Genomic DNA, 26056 nt, shown 5'->3' on the forward strand with positions numbered 1-26056 from the left:
ATTTCTAATTTAAAACTGAGAGATTCCAATGTTTTTTAGTTTTTTTATTCACATACCGGTGCGTCAATCGGATCAAATGAAATGAGATCCAATTGATTTTGATGTCTACTTTTTAATTGTTAAAATCTACATTTAGCTCTTTCTTCATTTGTTTCTTGCTGTTACAGCTAATGAAGATTGAATCTGAAAGACTCAGCAGATGAATTACAGAGTATTTGAACTGAAACCTGGTCAACTGCTTGGAAGATAGCTATGCTCACAAGTATACCACCAACACTCACGTGATCCACTGTGGCCTGGCAACATCGACCTGTCAATGCATATTCTCACCGTCATTGCTGGCGACTGCAAAACAATGTCTTGAAATAAATGGCTTGTTTGTCTAGGGGTATGATTCTCGCTTTGGGTGCGAGAGGTCCCGGGTTCAAATCCCGGACGAGCCCTTTTGAAGAGCCTTTAACAATACAGGCGGATCTTGGGCAACTGGTTGGAGGGGCGACTGCTACCACTGGAGTGCAGGACCAGGTGGACAAGTGATTAAGGCAATGGACTGCTAATCCATTGTGCTCTGCACTAGTGGGTTCAGCATCGCACAACATGTATTAATTTCTTCCTTGGTTAAAAAACCTGTCCTTTTACCGGGACATAGGTTACCTTCAGACGAGTCCCTTGACACTTGTGGGGGTCGTAGAGCAAAACTGAGAACAGCATTGTGTTTGTGAGAGTCTCCCCTTTCCAAAGAATGGGCAAACTATTTTGTAGGTCAAACCGTTCTGAAGCTATAGACATTTGTATGAGAATACAGATTTTAGGGATGTGTCATGTTTTGACAAACATTGCTCTCGCTCTGCCACATTTCACCAAAAATGCAGAGGTGTAACATCAGCAGTTATGGTAGGACTGAGAAGCATCCAGTGCAAAATGTGTGACATTTCTAATTTAAAACTGAGAGATTCCAATGTTTTTTTGTTTTTTTATTCACATACCGGTGCGTCAATCGGATCAAATGAAATGAGATCCAATTGATTTTGATGTCTACTTTTTAATTGTTAAAATCTACATTTAGCTCTTTCTTCATTTGTTTCTTGCTGTTACAGCTAATGAAGATTGAATCTGAAAGACTCAGGAGATGAATTACAGAGTATTTGAACTGAAACCTGGTCAACTGCTTGGAAGATAGCTATGCTCACAAGTATACCACCAACACTCACGTGATCCACTGTGGCCTGGCAACATCGACCTGTCAATGCATATTCTCACCGTCATTGCTGGCGACTGCAAAACAATGTCTTGAAATAAATGGCTCGTTGGTCTAGGGGTATGATTCTCGCTTTGGGTGTGAGAGGTCCCGGGTTCAAATCCCGGACGAGCCCTTTTGAAGAGCCTTTAACAATACAGGCGGATCTTGGGCAACTGGTTGGAGGGGCGACTGCTACCACTGGAGCGCAGGACCAGGTGGACAAGTGATTAAGGCAATGGACTGCTAATCCATTGTGCTCTGCACTAGTGGGTTCAGCATCTCACAACATGTATTAATTTCTTCCTTGGTTAAAAAACCTGTCCTTTTACCGGGACATAGGTTACCTTCAGACGAGTCCCTTGACACTTGTGGGGGTCGTAGAGCAAAACTGAGAACAGCATTGTGTTTGTGAGAGTCTCCCCTTTCCAAAGAATGGGCAAACTATTTTGTAGGTCAAACCGGTCTGAAGCTATAGACATTTGTATGAGAATACAGATTTTAGGGATGTGCGCAGGACCAGGTGGACAAGTGATTAAGGCAATGGACTGCTAATCCATTGTGCTCTGCACTAGTGGGTTCAGCATCGCACAACATGTATTCATTTCTTCCTTGGTTAAAAAACCTGTCCTTTTACCGGGACAAGTCCCTTCACACTTGTGGGGGTCGTAGAGCAAAACTGAGAACAGCATTGTGTTTGTGAGAGTCTCCCCTTTCCAAAGAATGGGCAAACTATTTTGTAGGTCAAACCGTTCTGAAGCTATAGACATTCGTATGAGAAGACAGATTTTAGGGATGTGTCATGTTTTGACAAACGTTGCTCTCGCTCTGCCACATTTCACCAAAAATGCAGAGGTGTAACATCAGCAGTTATGGTAGGACTGAGAAGCATCCAGTGCAAAATGTGTGACATTTCTAATTTAAAACTGAGAGATTCCAATGTTTTTTAGTTTTTTTATTCACATACCGGTGCGTCAATCGGATCAAATGAAATGAGATCCAATTGATTTTGATGTCTACTTTTTAATTGTTAAAATCTACATTTAGCTCTTTCTTCATTTGTTTCTTGCTGTTACAGCTAATGAAGATTGAATCTGAAAGACTCAGCAGATGAATTACAGAGTATTTGAACTGAAACCTGGTCAACTGCTTGGAAGATAGCTATGCTCACAAGTATACCACCAACACTCACGTGATCCACTGTGGCCTGGCAACATCGACCTGTCAATGCATATTCTCACCGTCATTGCTGGCGACTGCAAAACAATGTCTTGAAATAAATGGCTTGTTTGTCTAGGGGTATGATTCTCGCTTTGGGTGCGAGAGGTCCCGGGTTCAAATCCCGGACGAGCCCTTTTGAAGAGCCTTTAACAATACAGGCGGATCTTGGGCAACTGGTTGGAGGGGCGACTGCTACCACTGGAGTGCAGGACCAGGTGGACAAGTGATTAAGGCAATGGACTGCTAATCCATTGTGCTCTGCACTAGTGGGTTCAGCATCGCACAACATGTATTAATTTCTTCCTTGGTTAAAAAACCTGTCCTTTTACCGGGACATAGGTTACCTTCAGACGAGTCCCTTGACACTTGTGGGGGTCGTAGAGCAAAACTGAGAACAGCATTGTGTTTGTGAGAGTCTCCCCTTTCCAAAGAATGGGCAAACTATTTTGTAGGTCAAACCGTTCTGAAGCTATAGACATTTGTATGAGAATACAGATTTTAGGGATGTGTCATGTTTTGACAAACATTGCTCTCGCTCTGCCACATTTCACCAAAAATGCAGAGGTGTAACATCAGCAGTTATGGTAGGACTGAGAAGCATCCAGTGCAAAATGTGTGACATTTCTAATTTAAAACTGAGAGATTCCAATGTTTTTTTGTTTTTTTATTCACATACCGGTGCGTCAATCGGATCAAATGAAATGAGATCCAATTGATTTTGATGTCTACTTTTTAATTGTTAAAATCTACATTTAGCTCTTTCTTCATTTGTTTCTTGCTGTTACAGCTAATGAAGATTGAATCTGAAAGACTCAGGAGATGAATTACAGAGTATTTGAACTGAAACCTGGTCAACTGCTTGGAAGATAGCTATGCTCACAAGTATACCACCAACACTCACGTGATCCACTGTGGCCTGGCAACATCGACCTGTCAATGCATATTCTCACCGTCATTGCTGGCGACTGCAAAACAATGTCTTGAAATAAATGGCTCGTTGGTCTAGGGGTATGATTCTCGCTTTGGGTGTGAGAGGTCCCGGGTTCAAATCCCGGACGAGCCCTTTTGAAGAGCCTTTAACAATACAGGCGGATCTTGGGCAACTGGTTGGAGGGGCGACTGCTACCACTGGAGCGCAGGACCAGGTGGACAAGTGATTAAGGCAATGGACTGCTAATCCATTGTGCTCTGCACTATTGGGTTCAGCATCGCACAACATGTATTAATTTCTTCCTTGGTTAAAAAACCTGTCCTTTTACCGGGACATAGGTTACCTTCAGACGAGTCCCTTGACACTTGTGGGGGTCGTAGAGCAAAACTGAGAACAGCATTGTGTTTGTGAGAGTCTCCCCTTTCCAAAGAATGGGCAAACTATTTTGTAGGTCAAACCGTTCTGAAGCTATAGACATTTGTATGAGAATACAGATTTTAGGGATGTGTCATGTTTTGACAAACATTGCTCTCGCTCTGCCACATTTCACCAAAAATGCAGAGGTGTAACATCAGCAGTTATGGTAGGACTGAGAAGCATCCAGTGCAAAATGTGTGACATTTCTATTTTAAAACTGAGAGATTCCAATGTTTTTTAGTTTTTTTATTCACATACCGGTGCGTCAATCGGATCAAATGAAATGAGATCCAATTGATTTTGATGTCTACTTTTTAATTATTAAGATCTACATTTAGCTCTTTCTTCATTTGTTTCTTGCTGTTACAGCTAATGAAGATTGAATCTGAAAGACTCAGCAGATGAATTACAGAGTATTTGAACTGAAACCTGGTCAACTGCTTGGAAGATAGCTATGCTCACAAGTATACCACCAACACTCACGTGATCCACTGTGGCCTGGCAACATCGACCTGTCAATGCATATTCTCACCGTCATTGCTGGCGACTGCAAAACAATGCCTTGAAATAAATGGCTCGTTGGTCTAGGGGTATGATTCTCGCTTTGGGTGCGAGAGGTCCCGGGTTCAAATCCCGGACGAGCCCTTTTGAAGAGCCTTTAACAATGTGAGACAGGCGGATCTTGGGCAACTGGTTGGAGGGGCGACTGCTACCACTGGAGCGCAGGACCAGGTGGACAAGTGATTAAGGTAATGGACTGCTAATCCATTGTGCTCTGCACTAGTGGGTTCAGCATCGCACAACATGTATTCATTTCTTCCTTGGTTAAAAAACCTGTCCTTTTACCGGGACAAGTCCCTTGACACTTGTGGGCAAAACTGAGAACAGCATTGTGTTTGTGAGAGTCTCCCCTTTCCAAAGAATGGGCAAACTATTTTGTAGGTCAAACCGTTCTGAAGCTATAGACATTCGTATGAGAAGACAGATTTTAGGGATGTGTCATGTTTTGACAAACGTTGCTCTCGCTCTGCCACATTTCACCAAAAATGCAGAGGTGTAACATCAGCAGTTATGGTAGGACTGAGAAGCATCCAGTGCAAAATGTGTGACATTTCTAATTTAAAACTGAGAGATTCCAATGTTTTTTAGTTTTTTTATTCACATACCGGTGCGTCAATCGGATCAAATGAAATGAGATCCAATTGATTTTGATGTCTACTTTTTAATTGTTAAAATCTACATTTAGCTCTTTCTTCATTTGTTTCTTGCTGTTACAGCTAATGAAGATTGAATCTGAAAGACTCAGCAGATGAATTACAGAGTATTTGAACTGAAACCTGGTCAACTGCTTGGAAGATAGCTATGCTCACAAGTATACCACCAACACTCACGTGATCCACTGTGGCCTGGCAACATCGACCTGTCAATGCATATTCTCACCGTCATTGCTGGCGACTGCAAAACAATGTCTTGAAATAAATGGCTCGTTGGTCTAGGGGTATGATTCTCGCTTTGGGTGCGAGAGGTCCCGGGTTCAAATCCCGGACGAGCCCTTTTGAAGAGCCTTTAACAATGTGAGACAGGCGGATCTTGGGCAACTGGTTGGAGGGGCGACTGCTACCACTGGAGCGCAGGACCAGGTGGACAAGTGATTAAGGTAATGGACTGCTAATCCATTGTGCTCTGCACTAGTGGGTTCAGCATCGCACAACATGTATTCATTTCTTCCTTGGTTAAAAAACCTGTCCTTTTACCGGGACATAGGTTACCTTCAGACGAGTCCCTTGACACTTGTGGGGGTCGTAGAGCAAAACTGAGAACAGCATTGTGTTTGTGAGAGTCTCCCCTTTCCAAAGAATGGGCAAACTATTTTGTAGGTCAAACCGTTCTGAAGCTATAGACATTCGTATGAGAAGACAGATTTTAGGGATGTGTCATGTTTTGACAAACGTTGCTCTCGCTCTGCCACATTTCACCAAAAATGCAGAGGTGTAACATCAGCAGTTATGGTAGGACTGAGAAGCATCCAGTGCAAAATGTGTGACATTTCTAATTTAAAACTGAGAGATTCCAATGTTTTTTAGTTTTTTTATTCACATACCGGTGCGTCAATCGGATCAAATGAAATGAGATCCAATTGATTTTGATGTCTACTTTTTAATTGTTAAAATCTACATTTAGCTCTTTCTTCATTTGTTTCTTGCTGTTACAGCTAATGAAGATTGAATCTGAAAGACTCAGCAGATGAATTACAGAGTATTTGAACTGAAACCTGGTCAACTGCTTGGAAGATAGCTATGCTCACAAGTATACCACCAACACTCACGTGATCCACTGTGGCCTGGCAACATCGACCTGTCAATGCATATTCTCACCGTCATTGCTGGCGACTGCAAAACAATGTCTTGAAATAAATGGCTCGTTTGTCTAGGGGTATGATTCTCGCTTTGGGTGCGAGAGGTCCCGGGTTCAAATCCCGGACGAGCCCTTTTGAAGAGCCTTTAACAATACAGGCGGATCTTGGGCAACTGGTTGGAGGGGCGACTGCTACCACTGGAGTGCAGGACCAGGTGGACAAGTGATTAAGTTAATGGACTGCTAATCCATTGTGCTCTGCACTAGTGGGTTCAGCATCGCACAACATGTATTAATTTCTTCCTTGGTTAAAAAACCTGTCCTTTTACCGGGACATAGGTTACCTTCAGACGAGTCCCTTGACACTTGTGGGGGTCGTAGAGCAAAACTGAGAACAGCATTGTGTTTGTGAGAGTCTCCCCTTTCCAAAGAATGGGCAAACTATTTTGTAGGTCAAACCGTTCTGAAGCTATAGACATTCGTATGAGAAGACAGATTTTAGGGATGTGTCATGTTTTGACAAACATTGCTCTCGCTCTGCCACATTTCACCAAAAATGCAGAGGTGTAACATCAGCAGTTATGGTAGGACTGAGAAGCATCCAGTGCAAAATGTGTGACATTTCTAATTTAAAACTGAGAGATTCCAATGTTTTTTTATTTTTTTATTCACATACCGGTGCGTCAATCGGATCAAATGAAATGAGATCCAATTGATTTTGATGTCTACTTTTTAATTGTTAAAATCTACATTTAGTTCTTTCTTCATTTGTTTCTTGCTGTTACTGCTAATGAAGATTGAATCTGAAAGACTCAGCAGATGAATTACAGAGTATTTGAACTGAAACCTGGTCAACTGCTTGGAAGATAGCTATGCTCACAAGTATACCACCAACACTCACGTGATCCACTGTGGCCTGGCAACATCGACCTGTCAATGCATATTCTCACCGTCATTGCTGGCGACTGCAAAACAATGTCTTGAAATAAATGGCTCGTTGGTCTAGGGGTATGATTCTCGCTTTGGGTGCGAGAGGTCCCGGGTTCAAATCCCGGACGAGCCCTTTTGAAGAGCCTTTAACAATACAGGCGGATCTTGGGCAACTGGTTGGAGGGGCGACTGCTACCACTGGAGCGCAGGACCAGGTGGACAAGTGATTAAGGCAATGGACTGCTAATCCATTGTGCTCTGCACTAGTGGGTTCAGCATAACACAACATGTATTAATTTCTTCCTTGGTTAAAAAACATGTCCTTTTACCGGGACATAGGTTACCTTCAGACGAGTCCCTTGACACTTGTGGGGGTCGTAGAGCAAAACTGAGAACAGCATTGTGTTTGTGAGAGTCTCCCCTTTCCAAAGAATGGGCAAACTATTTTGTAGGTCAAACCGTTCTGAAGCTATAGACATTTGTATGAGAATACAGATTTTAGGGATGTGTCATGTTTTGACAAACATTGCTCTCGCTCTGCCACATTTCACCAAAAATGCAGAGGTGTAACATCAGCAGTTATGGTAGGACTGAGAAGCATCCAGTGCAAAATGCGTGACATTTCTAATTTAAAACTGAGAGATTCCAATGTTTTTTTATTTTTTTATTCACATACCGGTGCGTCAATCGGATCAAATGAAATGAGATCCAATTGATTTTGATGTCTACTTTTTAATTGTTAAAATCTACATTTAGTTCTTTCTTCATTTGTTTCTTGCTGTTACAGCTAATGAAGATTGAATCTGAAAGACTCAGCAGATGAATTACAGAGTATTTGAACTGAAACCTGGTCAACTGCTTGGAAGATAGCTATGCTCACAAGTATACCACCAACACTCAAGTGATCCACTGTGGCCTGGCAACATCGACCTGTCAATGCATATTCTCACCGTCATTGCTGGCGACTGCAAAACAATGTCTTGAAATAAATGGCTCGTTGGTCTAGGGGTATGATTCTCGCTTTGGGTGCGAGAGGTCCCGGGTTCAAATCCCGGACGAGCCCTTTTGAAGAGCCTTTAACAATACAGGCGGATCTTGGGCAACTGGTTGGAGGGGCGACTGCTACCACTGGAGCGCAGGACCAGGTGGACAAGTGATTAAGGCAATGGACTGCTAATCCATTGTGCTCTGCACTAGTGGGTTCAGCATAACACAACATGTATTAATTTCTTCCTTGGTTAAAAAACATGTCCTTTTACCGGGACATAGGTTACCTTCAGACGAGTCCCTTGACACTTGTGGGGGTCGTAGAGCAAAACTGAGAACAGCATTGTGTTTGTGAGAGTCTCCCCTTTCCAAAGAATGGGCAAACTATTTTGTAGGTCAAACCGTTCTGAAGCTATAGACATTTGTATGAGAATACAGATTTTAGGGATGTGTCATGTTTTGACAAACATTGCTCTCGCTCTGCCACATTTCACCAAAAATGCAGAGGTGTAACATCAGCAGTTATGGTAGGACTGAGAAGCATCCAGTGCAAAATGCGTGACATTTCTAATTTAAAACTGAGAGATTCCAATGTTTTTTTATTTTTTTATTCACATACCGGTGCGTCAATCGGATCAAATGAAATGAGATCCAATTGATTTTGATGTCTACTTTTTAATTGTTAAAATCTACATTTAGTTCTTTCTTCATTTGTTTCTTGCTGTTACAGCTAATGAAGATTGAATCTGAAAGACTCAGCAGATGAATTACAGAGTATTTGAACTGAAACCTGGTCAACTGCTTGGAAGATAGCTATGCTCACAAGTATACCACCAACACTCAAGTGATCCACTGTGGCCTGGCAACATCGACCTGTCAATGCATATTCTCACCGTCATTGCTGGTGACTGCAAAACAATGTCTTGAAATAAATGGCTCGTTGGTCTAGGGGTATGATTCTCGCTTTGGGTGCGAGAGGTCCCGGGTTCAAATCCCGGACGAGCCTTTTTGAAGAGCCTTTAACAATGTGAGACAGGCGGATCTTGGGCAACTGGTTGGAGGGGCGACTGCTACCACTGGAGCGCAGGACCAGGTGGACAAGTGATTAAGGTAATGGACTGCTAATCCATTGTGCTCTGCACTAGTGGGTTCAGCATCGCACAACATGTATTAATTTCTTCCTTGGTTAAAAAACCTGTCCTTTTACCGGGACAAGTCCCTTGACACTTGTGGGGGTCGTAGAGCAAAACTGAGAACAGCATTGTGTTTGTGAGAGTCTCCCCTTTCCAAAGAATGGGCAAACTATTTTGTAGGTCAAACCGTTCTGAAGCTATAGACATTTGTATGAGAATACAGATTTTAGGGATGTGTCATGTTTTGACAAACATTGCTCTCGCTCTGCCACATTTCACCAAAAATGCAGAGGTGTAACATCAGCAGTTATGGTAGGACTGAGAAGCATCCAGTGCAAAATGTGTGACATTTCTAATTTAAAACTGAGAGATTCCAATGTTTTTTTATTTTTTTATTCACATACCGGTGCGTCAATCGGATCAAATGAAATGAGATCCAATTGATTTTGATGTCTACTTTTTAATTGTTAAAATCTACATTTAGTTCTTTCTTCATTTGTTTCTTGCTGTTACAGCTAATGAAGATTGAATCTGAAAGACTCAGCAGATGAATTACAGAGTATTTGAACTGAAACCTGGTCAACTGCTTGGAAGATAGCTATGCTCACAAGTATACCACCAACACTCAAGTGATCCACTGTGGCCTGGCAACATCGACCTGTCAATGCATATTCTCACCGTCATTGCTGGTGACTGCAAAACAATGTCTTGAAATAAATGGCTCGTTGGTCTAGGGGTATGATTCTCGCTTTGGGTGCGAGAGGTCCCGGGTTCAAATCCCGGACGAGCCCTTTTGAAGAGCCTTTAACAATGTGAGACAGGCGGATCTTGGGCAACTGGTTGGAGGGGCGACTGCTACCACTGGAGCGCAGGACCAGGTGGACAAGTGATTAAGGTAATGGACTGCTAATCCATTGTGCTCTGCACTAGTGGGTTCAGCATCGCACAACATGTATTAATTTCTTCCTTGGTTAAAAAACCTGTCCTTTTACCGGGACATAGGTTACCTTCAGACGAGTCCCTTGACACTTGTGGGGGTCGTAGAGCAAAACTGAGAACAGCATTGTGTTTGTGAGAGTCTCCCCTTTCCAAAGAATGGGCAAACTATTTTGTAGGTCAAACCGTTCTGAAGCTATAGACATTTGTATGAGAATACAGATTTTAGGGATGTGTCATGTTTTGACAAACATTGCTCTCGCTCTGCCACATTTCACCAAAAATGCAGAGGTGTAACATCAGCAGTTATGGTAGGACTGAGAAGCATCCAGTGCAAAATGTGTGACATTTCTAATTTAAAACTGAGAGATTCCAATGTTTTTTTGTTTTTTTATTCACATACCGGTGCGTCAATCGGATCAAATGAAATGAGATCCAATTGATTTTGATGTCTACTTTTTAATTGTTATAATCTACATTTAGCTCTTTCTTCATTTGTTTCTTGCTGTTACAGCTAATGAAGATTGAATCTGAAAGATTCAGGAGATGAATTACAGAGTATTTGAACTGAAACCTGGTCAACTGCTTGGAAGATAGCTATGCTCACAAGTATACCACCAACACTCACGTGATCCACTGTGGCCTGGCAACATCGACCTGTCAATGCATATTCTCACCGTCATTGCTGGCGACTGCAAAACAATGTCTTGAAATAAATGGCTCGTTGGTCTAGGGGTATGATTCTCGCTTTGGGTGCGAGAGGTCCCGGGTTCAAATCCCGGACGAGCCCTTTTGAAGAGCCTTTAACAATGTGAGACAGGCGGATCTTGGGCAACTGGTTGGAGGGGCGACTGCTACCACTGGAGCGCAGGACCAGGTGGACAAGTGATTAAGGTAATGGACTGCTAATCCATTGTGCTCTGCACTAGTGGGTTCAGCATCGCACAACATGTATTAATTTCTTCCTTGGTTAAAAAACCTGTCCTTTTACCGGGACAAGTCCCTTGACACTTGTGGGGGTCGTAGAGCAAAACTGAGAACAGCATTGTGTTTGTGAGAGTCTCCCCTTTCCAAAGAATGGGCAAACTATTTTGTAGGTCAAACCGTTCTGAAGCTATAGACATTTGTATGAGAATACAGATTTTAGGGATGTGTCATGTTTTGACAAACATTGCTCTCGCTCTGCCACATTTCACCAAAAATGCAGAGGTGTAACATCAGCAGTTATGGTAGGACTGAGAAGCATCCAGTGCAAAATGTGTGACATTTCTAATTTAAAACTGAGAGATTCCAATGTTTTTTTATTCACATACCGGTGCGTCAATCGGATCAAATGAAATGAGATCCAATTGATTTTGATGTCTACTTTTTAATTGTTATAATCTACATTTAGCTCTTTCTTCATTTGTTTCTTGCTGTTACAGCTAATGAAGATTGAATCTGAAAGATTCAGGAGATGAATTACAGAGTATTTGAACTGAAACCTGGTCAACTGCTTGGAAGATAGCTATGCTCACAAGTATACCACCAACACTCACGTGATCCACTGTGGCCTGGCAACATCGACCTGTCAATGCATATTCTCACCGTCATTGCTGGCGACTGCAAAACAATGTCTTGAAATAAATGGCTCGTTGGTCTAGGGGTATGATTCTCGCTTTGGGTGCGAGAGGTCCCGGGTTCAAATCCCGGACGAGCCCTTTTGAAGAGCCTTTAACAATGTGAGACAGGCGGATCTTGGGCAACTGGTTGGAGGGGCGACTGCTACCACTGGAGCGCAGGACCAGGTGGACAAGTGATTAAGGTAATGGACTGCTAATCCATTGTGCTCTGCACTAGTGGGTTCAGCATCGCACAACATGTATTAATTTCTTCCTTGGTTAAAAAACCTGTCCTTTTACCGGGACAAGTCCCTTGACACTTGTGGGGGTCGTAGAGCAAAACTGAGAACAGCATTGTGTTTGTGAGAGTCTCCCCTTTCCAAAGAATGGGCAAACTATTTTGTAGGTCAAACCGTTCTGAAGCTATAGACATTTGTATGAGAATACAGATTTTAGGGATGTGTCATGTTTTGACAAACATTGCTCTCGCTCTGCCACATTTCACCAAAAATGCAGAGGTGTAACATCAGCAGTTATGGTAGGACTGAGAAGCATCCAGTGCAAAATGTGTGACATTTCTAATTTAAAACTGAGAGATTCCAATGTTTTTTTATTTTTTTATTCACATACCGGTGCGTCAATCGGATCAAATGAAATGAGATCCAATTGATTTTGATGTCTACTTTTTAATTGTTAAAATCTACATTTAGTTCTTTCTTCATTTGTTTCTTGCTGTTACAGCTAATGAAGATTGAATCTGAAAGACTCAGCAGATGAATTACAGAGTATTTGAACTGAAACCTGGTCAACTGCTTGGAAGATAGCTATGCTCACAAGTATACCACCAACACTCAAGTGATCCACTGTGGCCTGGCAACATCGACCTGTCAATGCATATTCTCACCGTCATTGCTGGTGACTGCAAAACAATGTCTTGAAATAAATGGCTCGTTGGTCTAGGGGTATGATTCTCGCTTTGGGTGCGAGAGGTCCCGGGTTCAAATCCCGGACGAGCCCTTTTGAAGAGCCTTTAACAATGTGAGACAGGCGGATCTTGGGCAACTGGTTGGAGGGGCGACTGCTACCACTGGAGCGCAGGACCAAGTGGACAAGTGATTAAGGTAATGGACAAGTGATTAAGGTAATGGACTGCTAATCCATTGTGCTCTGCACTAGTGGGTTCAGCATCGCACAACATGTATTAATTTCTTCCTTGGTTAAAAAACCTGTCCTTTTACCGGGACATAGGTTACCTTCAGACGAGTCCCTTGACACTTGTGGGGGTCGTAGAGCAAAACTGAGAACAGCATTGTGTTTGTGAGAGTCTCCCCTTTCCAAAGAATGGGCAAACTATTTTGTAGGTCAAACCGTTCTGAAGCTATAGACATTTGTATGAGAATACAGATTTTAGGGATGTGTCATGTTTTGACAAACATTGCTCTCGCTCTGCCACATTTCACCAAAAATGCAGAGGTGTAACATCAGCAGTTATGGTAGGACTGAGAAGCATCCAGTGCAAAATGTGTGACATTTCTAATTTAAAACTGAGAGATTCCAATGTTTTTTTATTTTTTTATTCACATACCGGTGCGTCAATCGGATCAAATGAAATGAGATCCAATTGATTTTGATGTCTACTTTTTAATTGTTAAAATCTACATTTAGTTCTTTCTTCATTTGTTTCTTGCTGTTACAGCTAATGAAGATTGAATCTGAAAGACTCAGCAGATGAATTACAGAGTATTTGAACTGAAACCTGGTCAACTGCTTGGAAGATAGCTATGCTCACAAGTATACCACCAACACTCAAGTGATCCACTGTGGCCTGGCAACATCGACCTGTCAATGCATATTCTCACCGTCATTGCTGGTGACTGCAAAACAATGTCTTGAAATAAATGGCTCGTTGGTCTAGGGGTATGATTCTCGCTTTGGGTGCGAGAGGTCCCGGGTTCAAATCCCGGACGAGCCCTTTTGAAGAGCCTTTAACAATGTGAGACAGGCGGATCTTGGGCAACTGGTTGGAGGGGCGACTGCTACCACTGGAGCGCAGGACCAGGTGGACAAGTGATTAAGGTAATGGACTGCTAATCCATTGTGCTCTGCACTAGTGGGTTCAGCATCGCACAACATGTATTAATTTCTTCCTTGGTTAAAAAACCTGTCCTTTTACCGGGACATAGGTTACCTTCAGACGAGTCCCTTGACACTTGTGGGGGTCGTAGAGCAAAACTGAGAACAGCATTGTGTTTGTGAGAGTCTCCCCTTTCCAAAGAATGGGCAAACTATTTTGTAGGTCAAACCGTTCTGAAGCTATAGACATTTGTATGAGAATACAGATTTTAGGGATGTGTCATGTTTTGACAAACATTGCTCTCGCTCTGCCACATTTCACCAAAAATGCAGAGGTGTAACATCAGCAGTTATGGTAGGACTGAGAAGCATCCAGTGCAAAATGTGTGACATTTCTAATTTAAAACTGAGAGATTCCAATGTTTTTTTGTTTTTTTATTCACATACCGGTGCGTCAATCGGATCAAATGAAATGAGATCCAATTGATTTTGATGTCTACTTTTTAATTGTTATAATCTACATTTAGCTCTTTCTTCATTTGTTTCTTGCTGTTACAGCTAATGAAGATTGAATCTGAAAGATTCAGGAGATGAATTACAGAGTATTTGAACTGAAACCTGGTCAACTGCTTGGAAGATAGCTATGCTCACAAGTATACCACCAACACTCACGTGATCCACTGTGGCCTGGCAACATCGACCTGTCAATGCATATTCTCACCGTCATTGCTGGCGACTGCAAAACAATGTCTTGAAATAAATGGCTCGTTGGTCTAGGGGTATGATTCTCGCTTTGGGTGCGAGAGGTCCCGGGTTCAAATCCCGGACGAGCCCTTTTGAAGAGCCTTTAACAATGTGAGACAGGCGGATCTTGGGCAACTGGTTGGAGGGGCGACTGCTACCACTGGAGCGCAGGACCAGGTGGACAAGTGATTAAGGTAATGGACTGCTAATCCATTGTGCTCTGCACTAGTGGGTTCAGCATCGCACAACATGTATTAATTTCTTCCTTGGTTAAAAAACCTGTCCTTTTACCGGGACAAGTCCCTTGACACTTGTGGGGGTCGTAGAGCAAAACTGAGAACAGCATTGTGTTTGTGAGAGTCTCCCCTTTCCAAAGAATGGGCAAACTATTTTGTAGGTCAAACCGTTCTGAAGCTATAGACATTTGTATGAGAATACAGATTTTAGGGATGTGTCATGTTTTGACAAACATTGCTCTCGCTCTGCCACATTTCACCAAAAATGCAGAGGTGTAACATCAGCAGTTATGGTAGGACTGAGAAGCATCCAGTGCAAAATGTGTGACATTTCTAATTTAAAACTGAGAGATTCCAATGTTTTTTTATTTTTTTATTCACATACCGGTGCGTCAATCGGATCAAATGAAATGAGATCCAATTGATTTTGATGTCTACTTTTTAATTGTTAAAATCTACATTTAGTTCTTTCTTCATTTGTTTCTTGCTGTTACAGCTAATGAAGATTGAATCTGAAAGACTCAGCAGATGAATTACAGAGTATTTGAACTGAAACCTGGTCAACTGCTTGGAAGATAGCTATGCTCACAAGTATACCACCAACACTCAAGTGATCCACTGTGGCCTGGCAACATCGACCTGTCAATGCATATTCTCACCGTCATTGCTGGTGACTGCAAAACAATGTCTTGAAATAAATGGCTCGTTGGTCTAGGGGTATGATTCTCGCTTTGGGTGCGAGAGGTCCCGGGTTCAAATCCCGGATGAGCCCTTTTGAAGAGCCTTTAACAATGTGAGACAGGCGGATCTTGGGCAACTGGTTGGAGGGGCGACTGCTACCACTGGAGCGCAGGACCAGGTGGACAAGTGATTAAGGTAATGGACTGCTAATCCATTGTGCTCTGCACTAGTGGGTTCAGCATCGCACAACATGTATTAATTTCTTCCTTGGTTAAAAAACCTGTCCTTTTACCGGGACAAGTCCCTTGACACTTGTGGGGGTCGTAGAGCAAAACTGAGAACAGCATTGTGTTTGTGAGAGTCTCCCCTTTCCAAAGAATGGGCAAACTATTTTGTAGGTCAAACCGTTCTGAAGCTATAGACATTCGTATGAGAAGACAGATTTTAGGGATGTGTCATGTTTTGACAAACGTTGCTCTCGCTCTGCCACATTTCACCAAAAATGCAGAGGTGTAACATCAGCAGTTATGGTAGGACTGAGAAGCATCCAGTGCAAAATGTGTGACATTTCTAATTTAAAACTGAGAGATTCCAATGTTTTTTTGTTTTTTTATTCACATACCGGTGCGTCAATCGGATCAAATGAAATGAGATCCAATTGATTTTGATGTCTACTTTTTAATTGTTAAAATCTACATTTAGCTCTTTCTTCATTTGTTTCTTGCTGTTACAGCTAATGAAGATTGAATCTGAAAGACTCAGCAGATGAATTACAGAGTATTTGAACTGAAACCTGGTCAACTGCTTGGAAGATAGCTATGCTCACAAGTATACCACCAACACTCACGTGATCCACTGTGGCCTGGCAACATCGACCTGTCAATGCATATTCTCACCGTCATTGCTGGCGACTGCAAAACAATGTCTTGAAATAAATGGCTCGTTTGTCTAGGGGTATGATTCTCGCTTTGGGTGCGAGAGGTCCCGGGTTCAAATCCCGGACGAGCCCTTTTGAAGAGCCTTTAACAATACAGGCGGATCTTGGGCAACTGGTTGGAGGGGCGACTGCTACCACTGGAGTGCAGGACCAGGTGGACAAGTGATTAAGTTAATGGACTGCTAATCCATTGTGCTCTGCACTAGTGGGTTCAGCATCGCACAACATGTATTAATTTCTTCCTTGGTTAAAAAACCTGTCCTTTTACCGGGACATAGGTTACCTTCAGACGAGTCCCTTGACACTTGTGGGGGTCGTAGAGCAAAACTGAGAACAGCATTGTGTTTGTGAGAGTCTCCCCTTTCCAAAGAATGGGCAAACTATTTTGTAGGTCAAACCGTTCTGAAGCTATAGACATTTGTATGAGAATACAGATTTTAGGGATGTGTCATGTTTTGACAAACATTGCTCTCGCTCTGCCACATTTCACCAAAAATGCAGAGGTGTAACATCAGCAGTTATGGTAGGACTGAGAAGCATCCAGTGCAAAATGTGTGACATTTCTAATTTAAAACTGAGAGATTCCAATGTTTTTTTATTTTTTTATTCACATACCGGTGCGTCAATCGGATCAAATGAAATGAGATCCAATTGATTTTGATGTCTACTTTTTAATTGTTAAAATCTACATTTAGTTCTTTCTTCATTTGTTTCTTGCTGTTACAGCTAATGAAGATTGAATCTGAAAGACTCAGCAGATGAATTACAGAGTATTTGAACTGAAACCTGGTCAACTGCTTGGAAGATAGCTATGCTCACAAGTATACCACCAACACTCAAGTGATCCACTGTGGCCTGGCAACATCGACCTGTCAATGCATATTCTCACCGTCATTGCTGGTGACTGCAAAACAATGTCTTGAAATAAATGGCTCGTTGGTCTAGGGGTATGATTCTCGCTTTGGGTGCGAGAGGTCCCGGGTTCAAATCCCGGACGAGCCCTTTTGAAGAGCCTTTAACAATGTGAGACAGGCGGATCTTGGGCAACTGGTTGGAGGGGCGACTGCTACCACTGGAGCGCAGGACCAGGTGGACAAGTGATTAAGGTAATGGACTGCTAATCCATTGTGCTCTGCACTAGTGGGTTCAGCATCGCACAACATGTATTAATTTCTTCCTTGGTTAAAAAACCTGTCCTTTTACCGGGACATAGGTTACCTTCAGACGAGTCCCTTGACACTTGTGGGGGTCGTAGAGCAAAACTGAGAACAGCATTGTGTTTGTGAGAGTCTCCCCTTTCCAAAGAATGGGCAAACTATTTTGTAGGTCAAACCGTTCTGAAGCTATAGACATTTGTATGAGAATACAGATTTTAGGGATGTGTCATGTTTTGACAAACATTGCTCTCGCTCTGCCACATTTCACCAAAAATGCAGAGGTGTAACATCAGCAGTTATGGTAGGACTGAGAAGCATCCAGTGCAAAATGCGTGACATTTCTAATTTAAAACTGAGAGATTCCAATGTTTTTTTGTTTTTTTATTCACATACCGGTGCGTCAATCGGATCAAATGAAATGAGATCCAATTGATTTTGATGTCTACTTTTTAATTGTTATAATCTACATTTAGCTCTTTCTTCATTTGTTTCTTGCTGTTACAGCTAATGAAGATTGAATCTGAAAGATTCAGGAGATGAATTACAGAGTATTTGAACTGAAACCTGGTCAACTGCTTGGAAGATAGCTATGCTCACAAGTATACCACCAACACTCACGTGATCCACTGTGGCCTGGCAACATCGACCTGTCAATGCATATTCTCACCGTCATTGCTGGCGACTGCAAAACAATGTCTTGAAATAAATGGCTCGTTGGTCTAGGGGTATGATTCTCGCTTTGGGTGCGAGAGGTCCCGGGTTCAAATCCCGGACGAGCCCTTTTGAAGAGCCTTTAACAATGTGAGACAGGCGGATCTTGGGCAACTGGTTGGAGGGGCGACTGCTACCACTGGAGCGCAGGACCAGGTGGACAAGTGATTAAGGTAATGGACTGCTAATCCATTGTGCTCTGCACTAGTGGGTTCAGCATCGCACAACATGTATTAATTTCTTCCTTGGTTAAAAAACCTGTCCTTTTACCGGGACAAGTCCCTTGACACTTGTGGGGGTCGTAGAGCAAAACTGAGAACAGCATTGTGTTTGTGAGAGTCTCCCCTTTCCAAAGAATGGGCAAACTATTTTGTAGGTCAAACCGTTCTGAAGCTATAGACATTTGTATGAGAATACAGATTTTAGGGATGTGTCATGTTTTGACAAACATTGCTCTCGCTCTGCCACATTTCACCAAAAATGCAGAGGTGTAACATCAGCAGTTATGGTAGGACTGAGAAGCATCCAGTGCAAAATGTGTGACATTTCTAATTTAAAACTGAGAGATTCCAATGTTTTTTTATTTTTTTATTCACATACCGGTGCGTCAATCGGATCAAATGAAATGAGATCCAATTGATTTTGATGTCTACTTTTTAATTGTTAAAATCTACATTTAGTTCTTTCTTCATTTGTTTCTTGCTGTTACAGCTAATGAAGATTGAATCTGAAAGACTCAGCAGATGAATTACAGAGTATTTGAACTGAAACCTGGTCAACTGCTTGGAAGATAGCTATGCTCACAAGTATACCACCAACACTCAAGTGATCCACTGTGGCCTGGCAACATCGACCTGTCAATGCATATTCTCACCGTCATTGCTGGTGACTGCAAAACAATGTCTTGAAATAAATGGCTCGTTGGTCTAGGGGTATGATTCTCGCTTTGGGTGCGAGAGGTCCCGGGTTCAAATCCCGGACGAACCCTTTTGAAGAGCCTTTAACAATGTGAGACAGGCGGATCTTGGGCAACTGGTTGGAGGGGCGACTGCTACCACTGGAGCGCAGGACCAGGTGGACAAGTGATTAAGGTAATGGACTGCTAATCCATTGTGCTCTGCACTAGTGGGTTCAGCATCGCACAACATGTATTAATTTCTTCCTTGGTTTAAAAACCTGTCCTTTTACCGGGACAAGTCCCTTGACACTTGTGGGGGTCGTAGAGCAAAACTGAGAACAGCATTGTGTTTGTGAGAGTCTCCCCTTTCCAAAGAATGGGCAAACTATTTTGTAGGTCAAACCGTTCTGAAGCTATAGACATTTGTATGAGAATACAGATTTTAGGGATGTGTCATGTTTTGACAAACATTGCTCTCGCTCTGCCACATTTCACCAAAAATGCAGAGGTGTAACATCAGCAGTTATGGTAGGACTGAGAAGCATCCAGTGCAAAATGCGTGACATTTCTAATTTAAAACTGAGAGATTCCAATGTTTTTTTATTTTTTTATTCACATACCGGTGCGTCAATCGGATCAAATGAAATGAGATCCAATTGATTTTGATGTCTACTTTTTAATTGTTAAAATCTACATTTAGTTCTTTCTTCATTTGTTTCTTGCTGTTACAGCTAATGAAGATTGAATCTGAAAGACTCAGCAGATGAATTACAGAGTATTTGAACTGAAACCTGGTCAACTGCTTGGAAGATAGCTATGCTCACAAGTATACCACCAACACTCAAGTGATCCACTGTGGCCTGGCAACATCGACCTGTCAATGCATATTCTCACCGTCATTGCTGGTGACTGCAAAACAATGTCTTGAAATAAATGGCTCGTTGGTCTAGGGGTATGATTCTCGCTTTGGGTGCGAGAGGTCCCGGGTTCAAATCCCGGACGAGCCCTTTTGAAGAGCCTTTAACAATGTGAGACAGGCGGATCTTGGGCAACTGGTTGGAGGGGCGACTGCTACCACTGGAGCGCAGGACCAGGTGGACAAGTGATTAAGGTAATGGACTGCTAATCCATTGTGCTCTGCACTAGTGGGTTCAGCATCGCACAACATGTATTAATTTCTTCCTTGGTTAAAAAACCTGTCCTTTTACCGGGACATAGGTTACCTTCAGACGAGTCCCTTGACACTTGTGGGGGTCGTAGAGCAAAACTGAGAACAGCATTGTGTTTGTGAGAGTCTCCCCTTTCCAAAGAATGGGCAAACTATTTTGTAGGTCAAACCGTTCTGAAGCTATAGACATTTTTATGAGAATACAGATTTTAGGGATGTGTCATGTTTTGACAAACATTGCTCTCGCTCTGCCACATTTCACCAAAAATGCAGAGGTGTAACATCAGCAGTTATGGTAGGACTGAGAAGCATCCAGTGCAAAATGTGTGACATTTCAAATCCCGGACGAGCCCTTTTGAAGAGCCTTTAACAATGTGAGACAGGCGGATCTTGGGCAACTGGTTGGAGGGGCGACTGCTACCACTGGAGCGCAGGACCAGGTGGACAAGTGATTAAGGTAATGGACTGCTAATCCATTGTGCTCTGCACTAGTGGGTTCAGCATCGCACAACATGTATTAATTTCTTCCTTGGTTAAAAAACCTGTCCTTTTACCGGGACATAGGTTACCTTCAGACGAGTCCCTTGACACTTGTGGGGGTCGTAGAGCAAAACTGAGAACATCATTGTGTTTGTGAGAGTCTCCCCTTTCCAAAGAATGGGCAAACTATTTTGTAGGTCAAACCGTTCTGAAGCTATAGACATTTGTATGAGAATACAGATTTTAGGGATGTGTCATGTTTTGACAAACATTGCTCTCGCTCTGCCACATTTCACCAAAAATGCAGAGGTGTAACATCAGCAGTTATGGTAGGACTGAGAAGCATCCAGTGCAAAATGTGTGACATTTCTAATTTAAAACTGAGAGATTCCAATGTTTTTTTGTTTTTTTATTCACATACCGGTGCGTCAATCGGATCAAATGAAATGAGATCCAATTGATTTTGATGTCTACTTTTTAATTGTTAAAATCTACATTTAGCTCTTTCTTCATTTGTTTCTTGCTGTTACAGCTAATGAAGATTGAATCTGAAAGACTCAGGAGATGAATTACAGAGTATTTGAACTGAAACCTGGTCAACTGCTTGGAAGATAGCTATGCTCACAAGTATACCACCAACACTCACGTGATCCACTGTGGCCTGGCAACATCGACCTGTCAATGCATATTCTCACCGTCATTGCTGGCGACTGCAAAACAATGTCTTGAAATAAATGGCTCGTTGGTCTAGGGGTATGATTCTCGCTTTGGGTGCGAGAGGTCCCGGGTTCAAATCCCGGACGAGCCCTTCTGAAGAGCCTTTAACAATGTGAGACAGGTGGATCTTGGGCAACTGGTTGGAGGGGCGACTGCTACCACTGGAGCGCAGGACCAGGTGGACAAGTGATTAAGGTAATGGACTGCTAATCCATTGTGCTCTGCACTAGTGGGTTCAGCATTTCACAACATGTATTAATTTCTTACTTGGTTAAAAAACCTGTCCTTTTACCGGGACATAGGTTACCTTCAGACGAGTCCCTTGACACTTGTGGGGGTCGTAGAGCAAAACTGAGAACAGCATTGTGTTTGTGAGAGTCTCCCCTTTCCAAAGAATGGGCAAACTATTTTGTAGGTCAAACCGTTCTGAAGCTATAGACATTTTTATGAGAATACAGATTTTAGGGATGTGTCATGTTTTGACAAACATTGCTCTCGCTCTGCCACATTTCACCAAAAATGCAGAGGTGTAACATCAGCAGTTATGGTAGGACTGAGAAGCATCCAGTGCAAAATGTGTGACATTTCAAATCCCGGACGAGCCCTTTTGAAGAGCCTTTAACAATGTGAGACAGGCGGATCTTGGGCAACTGGTTGGAGGGGCGACTGCTACCACTGGAGCGCAGGACCAGGTGGACAAGTGATTAAGGTAATGGACTGCTAATCCATTGTGCTCTGCACTAGTGGGTTCAGCATCGCACAACATGTATTAATTTCTTCCTTGGTTTAAAAACCTGTCCTTTTACCGGGACATAGGTTACCTTCAGACGAGTCCCTTGACACTTGTGGGGGTCGTAGAGCAAAACTGAGAACAGCATTGTGTTTGTGAGAGTCTCCCCTTTCCAAAGAATGGGCAAACTATTTTGTAGGTCAAACCGTTCTGAAGCTATAGACATTTGTATGAGAATACAGATTTTAGGGATGTGTCATGTTTTGACAAACATTGCTCTCGCTCTGCCACATTTCACCAAAAATGCAGAGGTGTAACATCAGCAGTTATGGTAGGACTGAGAAGCATCCAGTGCAAAATGCGTGACATTTCTAATTTAAAACTGAGAGATTCCAATGTTTTTTTATTTTTTTATTCACATACCGGTGCGTCAATCGGATCAAATGAAATGAGATCCAATTGATTTTGATGTCTACTTTTTAATTGTTAAAATCTACATTTAGTTCTTTCTTCATTTGTTTCTTGCTGTTACAGCTAATGAAGATTGAATCTGAAAGACTCAGCAGATGAATTACAGAGTATTTGAACTGAAACCTGGTCAACTGCTTGGAAGATAGCTATGCTCACAAGTATACCACCAACACTCAAGTGATCCACTGTGGCCTGGCAACATCGACCTGTCAATGCATATTCTCACCGTCATTGCTGGTGACTGCAAAACAATGTCTTGAAATAAATGGCTCGTTGGTCTAGGGGTATGATTCTCGCTTTGGGTGCGAGAGGTCCCGGGTTCAAATCCCGGACGAGCCCTTTTGAAGAGCCTTTAACAATGTGAGACAGGCGGATCTTGGGCAACTGGTTGGAGGGGCGACTGCTACCACTGGAGCGCAGGACCAGGTGGACAAGTGATTAAGGTAATGGACTGCTAATCCATTGTGCTCTGCACTAGTGGGTTCAGCATCGCACAACATGTATTAATTTCTTCCTTGGTTTAAAAACCTGTCCTTTTACCGGGACAAGTCCCTTGACACTTGTGGGGGTCGTAGAGCAAAACTGAGAACAGCATTGTGTTTGTGAGAGTCTCCCCTTTCCAAAGAATGGGCAAACTATTTTGTAGGTCAAACCGTTCTGAAGCTATAGACATTTGTATGAGAATACAGATTTTAGGGATGTGTCATGTTTTGACAAACATTGCTCTCGCTCTGCCACATTTCACCAAAAATGCAGAGGTGTAACATCAGCAGTTATGGTAGGACTGAGAAGCATCCAGTGCAAAATGCGTGACATTTCTAATTTAAAACTGAGAGATTCCAATGTTTTTTTATTTTTTTATTCACATACCGGTGCGTCAATCGGATCAAATGAAATGAGATCCAATTGATTTTGATGTCTACTTTTTAATTGTTAAAATCTACATTTAGTTCTTTCTTCATTTGTTTCTTGCTGTTACAGCTAATGAAGATTGAATCTGAAAGACTCAGCAGATGAATTACAGAGTATTTGAACTGAAACCTGGTCAACTGCTTGGAAGATAGCTATGCTCACAAGTATACCACCAACACTCAAGTGATCCACTGTGGCCTGGCAACATCGACCTGTCAATGCATATTCTCACCGTCATTGCTGGTGACTGCAAAACAATGTCTTGAAATAAATGGCTCGTTGGTCTAGGGGTATGATTCTCGCTTTGGGTGCGAGAGGTCCCGGGTTCAAATCCCGGACGAGCCCTTTTGAAGAGCCTTTAACAATGTGAGACAGGCGGATCTTGGGCAACTGGTTGGAGGGGCGACTGCTACCACTGGAGCGCAGGACCAGGTGGACAAGTGATTAAGGTAATGGACTGCTAATCCATTGTGCTCTGCACTAGTGGGTTCAGCATCGCACAACATGTATTAATTTCTTCCTTGGTTAAAAAACCTGTCCTTTTACCGGGACAAGTCCCTTGACACTTGTGGGGGTCGTAGAGCAAAACTGAGAACAGCATTGTGTTTGTGAGAGTCTCCCCTTTCCAAAGAATGGGCAAACTATTTTGTAGGTCAAACCGTTCTGAAGCTATAGACATTCGTATGAGAAGACAGATTTTAGGGATGTGTCATGTTTTGACAAACGTTGCTCTCGCTCTGCCACATTTCACCAAAAATGCAGAGGTGTAACATCAGCAGTTATGGTAGGACTGAGAAGCATCCAGTGCAAAATGTGTGACATTTCTAATTTAAAACTGAGAGATTCCAATGTTTTTTAGTTTTTTTATTCACATACCGGTGCGTCAATCGGATCAAATGAAATGAGATCCAATTGATTTTGATGTCTACTTTTTAATTGTTAAAATCTACATTTAGCTCTTTCTTCATTTGTTTCTTGCTGTTACAGCTAATGAAGATTGAATCTGAAAGACTCAGCAGATGAATTACAGAGTATTTGAACTGAAACCTGGTCAACTGCTTGGAAGATAGCTATGCTCACAAGTATACCACCAACACTCAAGTGATCCACTGTGGCCTGGCAACATCGACCTGTCAATGCATATTCTCACCGTCATTGCTGGTGACTGCAAAACAATGTCTTGAAATAAATGGCTCGTTGGTCTAGGGGTATGATTCTCGCTTTGGGTGCGAGAGGTCCCGGGTTCAAATCCCGGACGAGCCCTTTTGAAGAGCCTTTAACAATACAGGCGGATCTTGGGCAACTGGTTGGAGGGGCGACTGCTACCACTGGAGCGCAGGACCAGGTGGACAAGTGATTAAGGTAATGGACTGCTAATCCATTGTGCTCTGCACTAGTGGGTTCAGCATCGCACAACATGTATTAATTTCTTCCTTGGTTAAAAAACCTGTCCTTTTACCGGGACAAGTCCCTTGACACTTGTGGGGGTCGTAGAGCAAAACTGAGAACAGCATTGTGTTTGTGAGAGTCTCCCCTTTCCAAAGAATGGGCAAACTATTTTGTAGGTCAAACCGTTCTGAAGCTATAGACATTTGTATGAGAATACAGATTTTAGGGATGTGTCATGTTTTGACAAACATTGCTCTCGCTCTGCCACATTTCACCAAAAATGCAGAGGTGTAACATCAGCAGTTATGGTAGGACTGAGAAGCATCCAGTGCAAAATGCGTGACATTTCTAATTTAAAACTGAGAGATTCCAATGTTTTTTTATTTTTTTTATTCACATACCGGTGCGTCAATCGGATCAAATGAAATGAGATCCAATTGATTTTGATGTCTACTTTTTAATTGTTAAAATCTACATTTAGTTCTTTCTTCATTTGTTTCTTGCTGTTACAGCTAATGAAGATTGAATCTGAAAGACTCAGCAGATGAATTACAGAGTATTTGAACTGAAACCTGGTCAACTGCTTGGAAGATAGCTATGCTCACAAGTATACCACCAACACTCAAGTGATCCACTGTGGCCTGGCAACATCGACCTGTCAATGCATATTCTCACCGTCATTGCTGGTGACTGCAAAACAATGTCTTGAAATAAATGGCTCGTTGGTCTAGGGGTATGATTCTTGCTTTGGGTGCGAGAGGTCCCGGGTTCAAATCCCGGACGAGCCCTTTTGAAGAGCCTTTAACAATGTGAGACAGGCGGATCTTGGGCAACTGGTTGGAGGGGCGACTGCTACCACTGGAGCGCAGGACCAGGTGGACAAGTGATTAAGGTAATGGACTGCTAATCCATTGTGCTCTGCACTAGTGGGTTCAGCATCGCACAACATGTATTAATTTCTTCCTTGGTTTAAAAACCTGTCCTTTTACCGGGACAAGTCCCTT

At 42.5% G+C, this 26056-nt stretch overlaps 19 non-coding genes across 19 annotated transcripts; all 19 read left to right on the forward strand.

The window, feature by feature from the left end:
- The first annotated feature begins 4379 nt into the window (after window positions 1–4379).
- On the forward strand, window positions 4380–4451 carry trnap-ugg (transfer RNA proline (anticodon UGG)). The gene has a single exon. It is a non-coding gene; the product is annotated as a tRNA-Pro (tRNA).
- Window positions 4452–5287: 836 nt separating this feature from the next.
- Window positions 5288–5359, forward strand: trnap-ugg (transfer RNA proline (anticodon UGG)). The gene has a single exon. It is a non-coding gene; the product is annotated as a tRNA-Pro (tRNA).
- Window positions 5360–7152: 1793 nt separating this feature from the next.
- On the forward strand, window positions 7153–7224 carry trnap-ugg (transfer RNA proline (anticodon UGG)). The gene has a single exon. It is a non-coding gene; the product is annotated as a tRNA-Pro (tRNA).
- Window positions 7225–8082: 858 nt separating this feature from the next.
- trnap-ugg (transfer RNA proline (anticodon UGG)) lies at window positions 8083–8154 on the forward strand. The gene has a single exon. It is a non-coding gene; the product is annotated as a tRNA-Pro (tRNA).
- Window positions 8155–9012: 858 nt separating this feature from the next.
- trnap-ugg (transfer RNA proline (anticodon UGG)) lies at window positions 9013–9084 on the forward strand. The gene has a single exon. It is a non-coding gene; the product is annotated as a tRNA-Pro (tRNA).
- An 846-nt stretch (window positions 9085–9930) lies between these two features.
- On the forward strand, window positions 9931–10002 carry trnap-ugg (transfer RNA proline (anticodon UGG)). The gene has a single exon. It is a non-coding gene; the product is annotated as a tRNA-Pro (tRNA).
- An 863-nt stretch (window positions 10003–10865) lies between these two features.
- Window positions 10866–10937, forward strand: trnap-ugg (transfer RNA proline (anticodon UGG)). Its single transcript has one exon. It is a non-coding gene; the product is annotated as a tRNA-Pro (tRNA).
- An 838-nt stretch (window positions 10938–11775) lies between these two features.
- Window positions 11776–11847, forward strand: trnap-ugg (transfer RNA proline (anticodon UGG)). The gene has a single exon. It is a non-coding gene; the product is annotated as a tRNA-Pro (tRNA).
- Window positions 11848–12693: 846 nt separating this feature from the next.
- Window positions 12694–12765, forward strand: trnap-ugg (transfer RNA proline (anticodon UGG)). The gene has a single exon. It is a non-coding gene; the product is annotated as a tRNA-Pro (tRNA).
- An 883-nt stretch (window positions 12766–13648) lies between these two features.
- Window positions 13649–13720, forward strand: trnap-ugg (transfer RNA proline (anticodon UGG)). The gene has a single exon. It is a non-coding gene; the product is annotated as a tRNA-Pro (tRNA).
- Window positions 13721–14583: 863 nt separating this feature from the next.
- trnap-ugg (transfer RNA proline (anticodon UGG)) lies at window positions 14584–14655 on the forward strand. Its single transcript has one exon. It is a non-coding gene; the product is annotated as a tRNA-Pro (tRNA).
- Window positions 14656–15501: 846 nt separating this feature from the next.
- On the forward strand, window positions 15502–15573 carry trnap-ugg (transfer RNA proline (anticodon UGG)). The gene has a single exon. It is a non-coding gene; the product is annotated as a tRNA-Pro (tRNA).
- A 1776-nt stretch (window positions 15574–17349) lies between these two features.
- trnap-ugg (transfer RNA proline (anticodon UGG)) lies at window positions 17350–17421 on the forward strand. The gene has a single exon. It is a non-coding gene; the product is annotated as a tRNA-Pro (tRNA).
- Window positions 17422–18284: 863 nt separating this feature from the next.
- Window positions 18285–18356, forward strand: trnap-ugg (transfer RNA proline (anticodon UGG)). Its single transcript has one exon. It is a non-coding gene; the product is annotated as a tRNA-Pro (tRNA).
- A 1764-nt stretch (window positions 18357–20120) lies between these two features.
- Window positions 20121–20192, forward strand: trnap-ugg (transfer RNA proline (anticodon UGG)). Its single transcript has one exon. It is a non-coding gene; the product is annotated as a tRNA-Pro (tRNA).
- A 1377-nt stretch (window positions 20193–21569) lies between these two features.
- Window positions 21570–21641, forward strand: trnap-ugg (transfer RNA proline (anticodon UGG)). The gene has a single exon. It is a non-coding gene; the product is annotated as a tRNA-Pro (tRNA).
- Window positions 21642–23018: 1377 nt separating this feature from the next.
- On the forward strand, window positions 23019–23090 carry trnap-ugg (transfer RNA proline (anticodon UGG)). Its single transcript has one exon. It is a non-coding gene; the product is annotated as a tRNA-Pro (tRNA).
- An 846-nt stretch (window positions 23091–23936) lies between these two features.
- trnap-ugg (transfer RNA proline (anticodon UGG)) lies at window positions 23937–24008 on the forward strand. The gene has a single exon. It is a non-coding gene; the product is annotated as a tRNA-Pro (tRNA).
- Window positions 24009–24854: 846 nt separating this feature from the next.
- On the forward strand, window positions 24855–24926 carry trnap-ugg (transfer RNA proline (anticodon UGG)). The gene has a single exon. It is a non-coding gene; the product is annotated as a tRNA-Pro (tRNA).
- The last annotated feature ends 1130 nt before the right edge of the window (window positions 24927–26056 follow it).

This window comes from Oncorhynchus mykiss, chromosome 15, assembly GCF_057628025.1.
Source record: "Oncorhynchus mykiss isolate SJ-2025 chromosome 15, ASM5762802v1, whole genome shotgun sequence".
Taxonomy (NCBI): Eukaryota; Metazoa; Chordata; class Actinopteri; order Salmoniformes; family Salmonidae; genus Oncorhynchus; species Oncorhynchus mykiss.